The sequence below is a fragment of the Lissotriton vulgaris genome, chromosome 7, assembly GCF_964263255.1.
Source record: "Lissotriton vulgaris chromosome 7, aLisVul1.2, whole genome shotgun sequence".
NCBI lineage: Eukaryota > Metazoa > Chordata > Amphibia > Caudata > Salamandridae > Lissotriton > Lissotriton vulgaris.
In genome coordinates, this window is record NC_141695.1 from 945,738,928 (window position 1) to 945,751,947 (window position 13,020).

The 13,020-nt window shown below is 43.2% G+C and overlaps 1 pseudogene across 1 annotated transcript in view; it reads right to left on the reverse strand.

Moving 5' to 3' along the window:
* The window catches only part of LOC147702791 (UDP-glucose 6-dehydrogenase-like), a 100,957-nt pseudogene that overhangs the window by 25,090 nt on the left and 62,847 nt on the right, over positions 1–13,020 (reverse strand). Inside the window, exon 10 of the transcript XR_015297546.1 lies at positions 6,828–6,919. The product of XR_015297546.1 is annotated as a UDP-glucose 6-dehydrogenase-like (transcript). The remainder of the gene's footprint in view (positions 1–6,827; positions 6,920–13,020) is intronic.

Below are 13,020 nucleotides of genomic sequence, written 5' to 3' on the forward strand. Positions count from 1 at the left end.
CGGTCCTTGCGTGTGATCTTATAGTCTTCAGGGATGGCAATGGTGATGTCTGGGGCGGAGGAAGCGTTCATCCATGTTTCCGTAAGGAAGGCGATGTCCGGAGAAATGGTGTCTAGTAGATTCCATAGGTCAATGGCATGCCTGTGGATCGATCTGGTATTGAGAAGGATGCATTGTAGGTGGTTGGGGTCGGGAATCTGAGGTGTGGTCGTAGCAGAGATGTTGTCGGAGCCACTGAATTTGCAGGAGTAGCAGGAGAAAGGTCCATGGGTGTGTCCTGGAGCGGCTTGGACGCAGTTGGGGGCGCGACCGGGGTTAAGGGCTAGGAGGGTGGCGGCATCGTAGGTAATGCGGGAGGGCTGGGCAGCGCGAGGGGCAGGGGGTCTGGCGCTGGGCGCGGTCCAGGCGCGGACGGGCGTAGACGGGCTTACCTTTGGCGCACCTTCGGCGCGGATTGGGCGCGGTCGCTGCGCGTGAACGCTGCGCGCGGGAACTCCTGTCATATATGGATGGTGGAGGGGGAGGGGCGAGGGTGTCTCAGCTGGGAGGCGGGGCGGGCACACGAGGACAACAACACACAAAATGGAGGGGTCAGCACGGCAGGAGCGCCTGGGGGAAAACTTCAATGCAGCAGTGAGCAATGCTAGCAGTAATGAAAAGCTAATGAGCAGAGCGCTATACCCAAACAGATAGCAGTCAACATAAATGAGGTCCGATTCGGTGAAAAATGCGCTGCAAACAATAACAAAGACGGCAACAGAGTAGCGCTGGCAGAATGCAATATGTTAATGACAGAGAAGGCAGATCGGCAAATAAAGCGCACAGCAGCGAGATACAAGCAGTTTTCAAATTCGTTTTCCAAGCGCTGTAAAACGATACCAGGGCCAGAGGGGAGCGACCACTCAGCACAGAAGCGGAGAGCGAGTCACGGCGCTACCAGGTATGGGAGCGCTGTTTCTACTTTGTGGGAGGGCGTCTCAGCTGGGAGGCGGGGCAGGCACACGAGGACAACAACACACAAAATGGAGGGGTCAGCACGGCAGGAGCGCCTGGGGGAAAACTTCAATGCAGCAGTGAGCAACGCTAGCAGTAATGAAAAGCTAATGAGCAGAGCGCTATACCCAAACAGATAGCAGTCAACATAAATGAGGTCCGATTCGGTGAAAAATGCGCTGCAAACAATAACAAAGACGGCAACAGAGTAGCGCTGGCAGAATGCAATATGTTAATGACAGAGAAGGCAGATCGGCAAATAAAGCGCACAGCAGCGAGATACAAGCAGTTTTCAAATTCGTTTTCCAAGCGCTGTAAAACGATACCAGGGCCAGAGGGGAGCGACCACTCAGCACAGAAGCGGAGAGCGGAGAGCACTCACAAGGACTCAGTGCAGTAGAACACTTCCTCAAGAAAAGAGCTTTCAAATTTGCGACACATAATAGAATGCTGTTAGAACTATTTGAATTTTGTTTGTTCAACAACATTTTTCTCTTCTAGGGAGATTTCTACAGGCAGGTATCGGGGTCCGCGATGGGCACCTGCTTCACCCCCAGCTACGCAAACTTGTTCGTGGGCTGGTGGGAGGAGCAGGTCGCCTTGTCCGCGGCCAATGCCTAATGGACAAGGGCAATAGTGTTGTGGCATTGATACATCGATGATCTCTTTTTAATATGGAAGGGTTCAGTCAATAAAGCTGAAAAATATATCAAACATCTGAACAGGAACGAGGTTAACTTACACTTCTTGGGGGACATCAACTTAGTGGCAGTAAACTATCTTGACCTCAGAGTGGAAGATAAGGGAGGCAAATTAACAACAGCTCTTTACAGGAAGCCGACAGCGGTCAATGGCAAGCTGCACACCTCCAGTAGCCACCCGGAGAGGTTAAAAAACAGTATACCTTACGGGGAGTTCCTGAGACTAAAACGAAACTGCTCAAGACAATGTGACTTTGATCAAGCAGCAAAGGAAAGCCTGAGTCTGTTTTTAGAGAGAGGCTATGATAATGATCTTTTAGAGAACACTCTGAGAAGGGTAGAACAGCTGTCTAGAAAGGAGAGTCGGAAACAAAAACAGATAAATAAGTCAAACGAGGGGCAGTTCCGGATGATAACGACCTTCTCCAAAGATGCCTCTAGCCTAAGAACAATAATGAAAAAAAACTGGCATGTGTTGAAAACAGATCCAGTTATTGGATCTGATATTTCACTGGTCCCCATGATCACATTTAGGAAAGCACGTTCACTGAAAGATAGCCTGGTCCATCGTCACCTAGACCCAATTCGATCCAAGAAGTGCACCCTAAAAGAGATGAAAGGATCTTATCCTTGTGGTAAGTGCAAGGCTTGTGCTTTAAGTAAAAGGGTACTAACCTACAATGTGAAAGGATTAAAAAGAGGGAAGACCATTAATAAATTCTTGACCTGCCACACTACGCATGCCGTCTACTGTCTGAAATGTCCATGTGCACTCATGTATGTGGGCAGCACAATACATATTGTCAAGATCAGAATCTTAGAACACATGCGTGCTATAGCGAACAAAGATTTTAATCATCCAGTGGCACGGCATTTCGCTATTAAGCACAAAAGTGACAGAGATCTCTTACAGTTTTTTGCTATTGACTGTGTTTCAGTACATGCCAGAGGGGGGGATAGAGTGTCAAGACTTAGACCAATGGAATCTAGATATATAAACGACCTCCAGACAAAAACCCCAAATGGGTTAAATTTTGGGGAAGAATTAACAGTACATCTAGGGATCTGGAAGAGTACACAATGCATTCCAGTAATTATTACTGCATGAAAATGAAATCAATATTTTTGTAGATGTAATGTAATATTTCCTGTATAGGGAAAGACTTTGTGTTTATTTATATTTCTCTTCTTAAGTATGATCTGCATCTTAGTAAGAGGCCGATACACGGCCGCACGACATGTAAGAACATATGAGGAGGGGCTAGCAACCTCTATATAGAGGTTGCGAAAAGCCGATCCAAGGCGAGATTTTAGTAAAGCAGAATGGGTCACTGTATTCAATGTGAGGGAATTAATTGATTGCATTTTTCCGTTTTTTTAAACCCATGGTGCTGTGTATTGTATGTAACATTGATGAAATCTGATGAATTCACTATTTAAAGATGGCGCTCGTGATATGCTGGTGGTCATCCCCTCTTTTGTTTCTAATGCTTTGAAGCGATCATGTGTATAAAAAACGGCGCCTCGCAATACAATGCGTAAACAACACCGAGGAAGGACTAGCTCCGAAACACGTCTGTTGTACCTGCCGAAATAAATCAGAGTGCTAAACTACCCCCGCAAGTAACTGAGAGGAATTTGGGAGTGAGAATTTGTGTTGCAGGGCACCGCCGCATTCAAAGCACCCGCCTTAAGGGTGCTGCGCTTTGCTTGTGTGGAATATATCATATATATATATATATATATATATATATATATATATATATATATATATATATATATATATATATATATATATATATATAATACATTAAAATATATATATATATATATATATATATATATATATAGATAGATGTAGATAGATATAGATATATATATATATAAATATATATATATATCCTCAAAGTTTTTTCAATATTTAAGCAGACTGTGAATTAAACTCTGTGGTTTTGGGTAGGGGTCTTCGGAGTGTCTCATGCACCCTTGTTCTCCTCTTCACACCACTTTCTTCTGCAGTCTCTCTGAAACACCCCTTTTCTGTTGAATTTTTTTTAAACCGCCATCTGCATATCTCATACTTTATCACTTTCCTCTTTGACCGCCTCTTTTCTTTGTCCTGCATGTTCTTCCTTGCATCTCCTCCACTTCACCAGTCCCTCTACTCACACAACAGCACATCCTCTCACTATCAAGCATTACATTTTCTTTTACTTTCATTGTTTCAATATGTGACACCTGTGTATCTTCACACGGGACTGTTACTCTGTGCGCTCTGCAGAGAAGCTAAGGAAAGGGTGGGCTTGCCTGCTGAACCCCTTTGATTATGATGATCCACAGATGCGCACTGTGTACTGCCTTTTACCTCAACTCCACAGCTCTACATCATGGTTTATTTATTTACTTATTTATGCATTTTTATATAGCGCAGACTTTAACCGAAGGTGTCAGAGAGCTTCACAATAGGAACTAAACTGATACATAAGGAGAACATTACAAGTGAGCAAATTACAAAAGCAAACATTAAGTTACATGAGGCAAAAATTACAATTGTGAGCAAACCTAATACAAGAGGTAGCAAACGGTGCATTACAGGAGGAAAAAGTGACATGTGTGACATGTTTGTCATAAACACCCACTGACAACCTACATTCACATACGTAACGTCTCTTTTCACAGTACGCTCTATATTAAGTAATATATAATAATAATAAGTACTATGTTGCATGAAGAAACTAGACACAATAAATCCTGGAAAAAGCAATTACTTCGGGAGAGCTACAGTAAGTATAAGGTGAAATGTGAACAGGAACAACATCGCTGTGTCTGTGGCTAATCTCGGAGGGTGTGTCTGTTTTTACTAGCTGTGACTAGTGGTGGGGCACAAGGGGGAGCATGATAGAAACAGATGACCCCCCTTAGTGACGCTACTACGTTTTTCTGTAAATCTCGAAAAAGCCTGGGTTTCCTCCTTTGAGGACGGCTGTACTCCAGCGCATTTCCACTCTGGAATGGTCATTATTAAAGAAGATGCAGACAAGACAACGCAGGTCCAGTGCTGCACTGATGAACAGAGGCTCACTGCACTGTTGCAGCTGCCTGTGGCTCCAGCCGCACAAACTACCCCCCAGCCAAGTTACAGTCCTCTTTCACAGAAAGCAAAATCAAGCTTTTCCACTTTCGTGAGTGAATTTTAGATCAGATCCCAGATTATGTATCAAGAGTTCCCTCTTGCGGTCGTAGGAAAAATTGCATCAGATGTCCCGACTGCTTTCGAATTACATACACAGATACTTATTTGAAGGACTGTTTTATGAGAAGGAACAATTACATATACGATAATAATGCGTCGCCAGGGGTAGTAATAGCATTCTATGGCTAAATTAGCCTGCCCTCTGTACGTCTGACACTACCCGTCCCCGGGGCTCGGCGGCGTGAGCTTGAAGTAGGGGTAAAAGTAAAGTGGTGGTACGAGGCAATCTTGCTATGTCTTCGGTGGCCTCTACCCTTGGCATTAAGAATTATGATGAATCATTGTCTAAGTAATTAGGTGCCATCTACATTAGGATTACAAATGCATTGTTATTTCAGGCTCTGGTTCTTTCTGGGTTGTTGAATTCGTATTCTTTACGGACAGGCGCAGTAATTCTACACATGCTCCTGGTTGTGTACCCAGCTATTGGGACTAAATTAATAATGATTTAGATTTTCCCTATATTCGACCACCTCTTGATCTTTCCACAGCCAACTAGGACCTCTTACGTTTGTAAGTGTCTCCCATGTTCTTGCTCCCACTTTGTCACCAAATTGCCAGAAAAGATTTTCACTACAACACTCGCTCTATTGCGGGACCATGCAACATGCACTTATTTAAGTTGAAATGTTGAATTTGATGTACAATTTTGACTATGTCAAGTAGGCAAACTTGCTTTGCATTTTTATGTCTCTAACAGGGATGTTCTCACCAGTGCTTGCCATTCATTTGTTTTCATTTAAGTGAATTAATGTAGGCATAATCTGCTCCTTCCTGATTAGAATGACCCAGTTAATCAGTCTGGTAATGTACACCTCGAATGCCCGCAACCTTACCTGCAAAGTTTCGTAAGGACCCTCTTCATTGCATACATGATCCCTTTAACCAGCATCATCTGCTCTCATGATATCAGCGTCCTCCCTTACACCGACGATACGCAACTAATTCTTTCCCTCACAGATAAGACAACCATTACCCGGATCTAGTTAGAGCCTGCATGACTGAAATTGGCCACTGAATGAAGACCAACTGTCTGAAGCTGAACACCAACAAGACAGAAAGAGCACTTCAACGTGTGACCCCGCCTGGTGGTCAGCAGAGCTTGGACCGACACCCACCACCCAGGCGAAGAACCTTGAGATCATCACTGACAGCAAATTCAAAATGACCATCAATGTCAATGCCATCACTGTCTCATGCTTCCCTGAAGATGCTGAGGAAGATTTTAAAAGGCTCACAATCAGTACTCGGAAAAACGTCAAGCACTCCCTGGTCACTAGCAAATTGGATTAGGGAAACAATCTCTTTGCTGGGATCAACCAAAAACTCACCAGAAAGCGGAAGACCATTCTGAATTTAGCAGCCAGAATCACTCTTAACCTCCCATGCCGCACTCGCATCACACAACACATGAAGGAGCTCCACTGACTCCCTGTACGGAACCTAGCACATTTCAAACTCCTCACCCGCACTTTCAAGGCACTACATAACACTGGTCCAACATAATCAACAATCACATCTTCTTTCATAAACCTTCCAGATGCCTCGGATCATCTGGACTCATGCTTGCTCACATCCCATCGATACGGAAAATCAGAACCGGCAATCGAGCCTTCTCCTGCGTCACTGCTTACGTATGACATGGCCTGCCGTCACACATAAGAGACTCCTCCTCACTTCATGAATTCCACAAAAAGACCTGGCATTTTGAGTAGTCTCACTAGGCTCTGGGTTTAGCTAGACTCTCACCTACTCAGTGCCAGGATACCCTCCCAGGTGGTAATGAGCTCTACAAATCTGCATAAAATAACATAATACACAGATACGGCCCTGTGGGGGGGGGGGGGAGGTAACATTTGCTTGCAGATTTTAATACTCACTTTGAAAAGGTCCCATTCTGTGCAGATGACAATCGCATGTGTGTTTTCACAAGCCGTGTATGGGTCAGAACAAATGGTGACCAGTCTGGACACTGCAACGTAAAACATAAGTTTCTCTTTATTCACCATAGCAGTCTTTTCTTACCTCGTGTTAATGAAAAGATACAACTGAACCTTGTAATAGTGATAACATCTATCCATCAAGGGCAAAATACAAGGAGATAGTGAACAGCCCTAATTTTTGTAGTCTTAGAAATAGAAAAGGTTAACTTAACTTTCTGGTTATATCTTCATCTGTGCAGCACCAGCTTTCCGCCAAGGGCTTTCATCCGCTGGCTTATTTTTCTCAAGCATGGGTTAGGTGACCAGAAGTCCTAGATTTCTCCGAACAGTCACAGTTTTTAGAGGACTGTCCTGGCGTCCGGCGCTTCTTCTAATTTTCAATACATGTTGCAATTTTTGGGACAAATGCCAACTACTATTGCAAACCAGAATTGAAAGTAGACTCGGTACCTCTAAAGACTTAAATAAATCACGTAATTTTCCTTTTTTTGTTTCAGGCAGTACAGGAGGAGGTCAGCTGTATGCTCCCCGCAGACGGAGGACAGAGTGGGAAGGAGGACAGGGAGGCACGGGGTGAATGTCCTGCCATAGGTAATGTTATGTAAACGTAGCATTGTAAATGTGTGCATTTACAAGATTATGTTTACATCTGAACTCCTCCTGTGCTGTCTGAAAGAAAAAGATAAATTACATAAGTTATTTCAATTCTCCTTTGTAGCATGAGTTGGCATATATGTATATAAATATATATATGCATGTGTTTGTGTGTGTGTGTATATATATCTATATATACAAACACAAACACACACACACACATATATATGTAGAATGTTATTAGGCTTCAAGTAGGGATGTTGATGATGTCATGGATGCATACAGAATTGTAATTATAAAGACCTCAAGTGGAATTGTGGATGTTATAAGGGCCTCATGTAGCACTGTTGATGGAATTGTATCATGTAGGATCATGGATGTGAAAAGGCCTACTGGACGTTCACCAACATCGTAAGGGTCTTAAGAATAGTAATCGAAACCATAAGGGCATCGAGTAGGATAAGAAATGCAAGAGGTTTACTTAGAATTGGCTGTGTTAAGACATGCTAGTCTTTATCAGCAACAGAATAACTTCATGGAAGGTCTAAACATATTACTAATGAATTTTACTGAGAGTATAGTTATAGCATAAACACAGACTACAAAATACAACAATGAAAAGAACATGACAAGTAGTAATAAAAAAGATGTGTTTTGAGTGAGGGCAGGAATTATGATTCCAGAGATGAAAATTCTCGAATCATGCAGCCCCTTCACCTCCATCAACAATGAAAATGAAAAGCATATTGCATTCAGCAGACTTGCATATATGGTTTTAAAACCATGCTGTGAGTTTCATGGGCAAATATGTATGACAAAAACTATGCAACAATATTCCATTTTCTGATGGGCATTTCTAACTGCAGATTCCTTTACTTTTAGGATATCCCCAAGTGTCAGACTGGATACGGAATATTTTAACAGCATTGCTCCTGCACTCCGATAGGTGGCATCATGCAGCTCTGCCCTGACTTTATTCTGCCCTTGAAGTGACAAATACAGCTGAATTTAAGTGCCACCCTGTGCATTGACATCAGTTAATTTCTTCCATGCCTTCGTACACGGATCTAGAGCTCGCTCCCAGCTTTTTTCTGGTCTTTAATGGATTTTTTCTACAAATTCTTTTTTCAGTGTGCAAGAGTTATAACTACTTCTTATAACAACTGGGTGTAAGCCTTGTTGGGACTGTCGCAAAGAGATATTTGTGATCGATCCCCACAAGGTCTGTCTCTGGTGTTCAATTTCAGTGGCCAACTCCAAGTCCTGAGGAGTGTGTGCTTATGAACCCAAAGGTGATCCAGGACAGTGAAGGGAAGCTATAGATCGCAGAATACTGAATGAAGTTTTTCAAGCCAGCTCGTGCTCCAAGTCGGGGACCTAGACCAGTTCCTGCTCTTGGAGACATTCCCGATATAAGTCAGCTCAAATCTTTCGGTAAGTCTAAACCTAGGTGGAAGAGCAAAAAATCCAAGAGGATTTGTCAGAGTCCTACCACTCTTGACCTAAGAAGTCGCAAGAACATCTTGGTGCCTCACAGTCCTGCTCTCGGACCCCTGCCTAAGAGCCAATTACTCAACTGATTCCAATGCATCCAGAGTTTCCAGATCAATTGGCAGCATTGCAACAGATTAAGGCCTTCAAAGAGGACATGTCGTGAATTTAACCCAGATCTCTTGACTGGGGTGAATGTTTGATTTGTTCAGCATTCCGTTCATCATTTGTTTGCGCAGCATTTTTCGCGCTAAGTGGGATGGGTATGCCCAGACGTGGGTACCTTGCTCGCTGTGCCACCGGATTCAAGCTAGCTTGGCTGAAATGGGGTGATACCCCGACCCAGTCCCAGGAAGCTTGATTCCGGTCCAGGGAGGACCTGCATGGCTGTTTGGGCTGGACTGTTTCCATGAGGAGCAGGGCCAAGACTGATTTGCATATGGCTGGGGTGGAATGGTGAGCAAAAGAACAATGGATTTAAACCAGATCTCTGGACTGGGTAGAATGTTTGATTTGTTCAGCATTCCGTCCATCATTTGTCTGCACAGCATTTTGTGAATTTTCAGCAACCTTCTGGCTACCTCTGGTGCGCCTTTGGCCTCAAGGATCTGTGGAGACCTCCAGTTGGGATACCACTGGTGTGACCACCCTGTGCGCTGTCTATTCCTCCGGAACCCTCCTTGGGGTCTGCTCCGATTCCAGAGACAACTTTCAATCAAGCACCACAATTCACGCTGGTCCCTTTTATATTAACACTGGCACCAACGCCGCCGGTGACAGAAGACGATTACATCGCTATTGTCCTATCCAACTCTATGATGGATCTATCTCGTCCTGAGGTCACGTCTCAGTAACATACTGATGAACCCATACCCGGGCCATTTAATTTAGACAGAACTATGCCCCTATCTCAGATCCAGACACCATCATGTTTTCAGTTTGGACTCTAACCAGAGCCAACCAGCATTTGGGGATGAAAATGGTGATAAGGGGGAGTATTGTCTCCAACATTATGAGGATGAAAATGTATATATAGATTTACAAGATGCTAGTGGGTTAGACACTTTTCCAGACACTGGAGTGTGTTCCCCTTTTGGTGTGGTGATGAGACGTGCGGTGGAGGTTTTGGACCTGAAATTATAGACTATGGAAGTCAAAAACAATGTTCTAGCAGAGGTTTTACAGGCTGGACAAACTTAATCTGAGCCCTTACTTCCATTTAATGAGGCCCTGACTGACACCCTCATGGGCACACGATGGGGGGCCTGTTCTTGCCCTCCGGAAAACAGACAGGTTACAATACATCACAAGCTGGCACAGGGTGACCCTGACACAGAAAGTTACCACAGAGAGTTTGGTGGTTCAAGCTTCCACCAGTTGGGTGAACCCCAGTTCTTTCTCCATGACTCCTGATAGAGAGTTGAAATACCTTGAGACCTTTGGGAAGGGGAAGCCTTGTTTCTCCAGTAAGTCAGTGCCAGTTGCTTGCTGAGACAATATTCACATGCTTTATGGGACATGTCTGGAGAGATCCTGCCGAAATTCCCAAAGAATTTCATACCAATTTGGCTAAAACTATCCAGGATGGTCAGGATGCCGCAAAGTATATTATTTATTCTGGGCTTGACACTAATGATTGCATGGGTAGAGCAGTTACGCACCCGCATGTGCTTCAGCAGTAAGATTTTTTGGAGACATTACAAGCCTCTTTACTGATCAGCACATTTGATGGGTTTCACCTGGTTTAACAAGCAGACTGACTCGGTGCTTGAACTCTTTAAAGAAAGCTGGGCAAAGACACATTCCCTAGGTGTTTTCACACCACATGACAGTATCCTCACCAGCTGTTTCCCTTTTGCTGCTAATCCAGAGACTGGCATACTGCCCACCAAAAGGCTGAGTACCCCAGCAAAAAGCAATGCCTGTCTTTTCGGGCTTTGGAGCTGGATCAAGCAGACTAAGCCCAGGCCATCAAAGGAAGTAAACTTTGCAGTCCCTCCCTCCAACATCCGCCTTCAAGATACTTTAGTTTGCCCTTAGTGGCACACAGCCATCCCATGGGAGGCAGGATCAGATAGTTCCTCCAGGGGTGGAAAAATATAGCATCAGACAGGTGGCTTCTCCAGATCACCCATAAAAGCTCTGCTATGCCATTCCCTTTTCACCTGCTGCCCCTCTTACTCACATCCAGACATCTCTCAGTGGTGCTTTTGTTCATCTTGCTCTACAGGCTCTTTTGATCAAGGGAGTCATAGACCTCCTGTTATTTTAATGTCAAAAAGTACCAAGGCCTTTGTCCCATTGAGAACTCCAGTTCCCTTATACCATCTTTGTTCCAGACAAAGTGTGTCAACGGAGTAAGGTGGCCTTTTTGTCTAAGTTGTGATAGCTTTTCATGTTAGATAATCCATCACTTTTCCAGCACTCTTTGCTCTGCATCACCCCTCGAAAGAGACATCATTGACTGAATCCTAAAAGAGCTCAGAATTTCTACATTGATTGCACCAAAGACCATTGTGTTCTGCTCCTTGTAGGGGTGTCTGGATCATAGAAAAACAATATTAGGGCAACCCAATATTCCCAAAGAACTGGGTATAATCAATAACACAACAAAAAATGTTCCTTAAGGAATCACTTCACGTTTTTTAAAATTTCAAATTTGTCACAGCAGTGAACAAAATTCCATAACACTCAAGAGATTATTATCAAAGAACCAAATATTTTATAGTTTTTTCTCATAAGATACATAAAAACATATCTTATTCACATTGCATAGGTATAAATCCATATGTCCATTCATGTATGGCAACTCAAATACCCACTGCTTCCCGGTTTCTGACATGTTCAGTGGTTTCTGACACTTTTTCAAAAGTATATGGACAATATTTACAAATTTGCATTATATACATTATTCAACACTTATATACATAATTACAATACATTGATTGGTAATATTATACATAAAAGTGTCATAGCATCGACGTTTCGGTCTCACACACTGGTATTCTTCGAGACCATCATCAGGACATGTGTTGCACCATGAATAACAACGACCGGTAACTAAAACCTTAACCGTCTTGTCCTTCTGCCTCTTTCTGTTAAATGTATACACAGATGGCACTATAATCTGCCCGTGTATAATTTTTAGGAAGGTTGTCTTAATCGATCATTATTTCACTCGCTCGTCGCATCAGTCGACTGATGTATATATGGCAAATTTGTAAATATTGTCCATATACTTTTGAAAAAGTGTCAGAAACCACTGCACATGTCAGAAACCAGGAAGCAGTGGATATTTGAGTTGCCATACATGAATGGACAAATAGATTTATACCTATGCAATGTGAATAAGAGATGTTTTTATGTAACTTATGAGAAAAAACTATAAAATACTTGGTTCTTTGATAATAATCTCTTGAGTGTTATGGAATTTTGTTCACTGCTGTGACAAATTTGAAATTTTATAAAACGTGAAGTGATTCCTTAAGGAACATTTTTTGTTGTGTTATGGATCATAGAAAGGCAAGTCAGTGCAGAAACGGACTCTGTCAAGGTGGATAGTCTTGTGCATCAAGATCTGCAGTCTAGCTGGCCAAGAAGGAGCCTCTTGAGGGGTTGAGCATCCATTCCACAATGGCCAATGATGCTACCACTGTGCTGGCATGCAGTGTGTGTGTATTTGACATCTGTCAGGCTGTGGTATGGGCATCTGTACACACATTCATGAAGCACTACTGCCTTGACAGCCAGATCTGCCAAGAAGGGCATTTCACTCATTCAGTCCTACAGGACTTTTTGATGTGATCTATTCTACCTCCTTGCTCTTTGGGAGGAACTGCTTAGGTATCCATTCTAAAGACGAGGTATCTGCATTTAGAAGTATCCATCAAAAGAACAAGTTACTTACCTTCGGTAATGCTCTTTCTGGTGGATATTTTATTTAACAGCAGAATCCTCATCTCCCCATTCTGTGGACTGGTCATTTTTCCTATCTCAAAAATTGTCCCAATCTAGGAATTTGCACCTGGCATTGACTAATTATTGT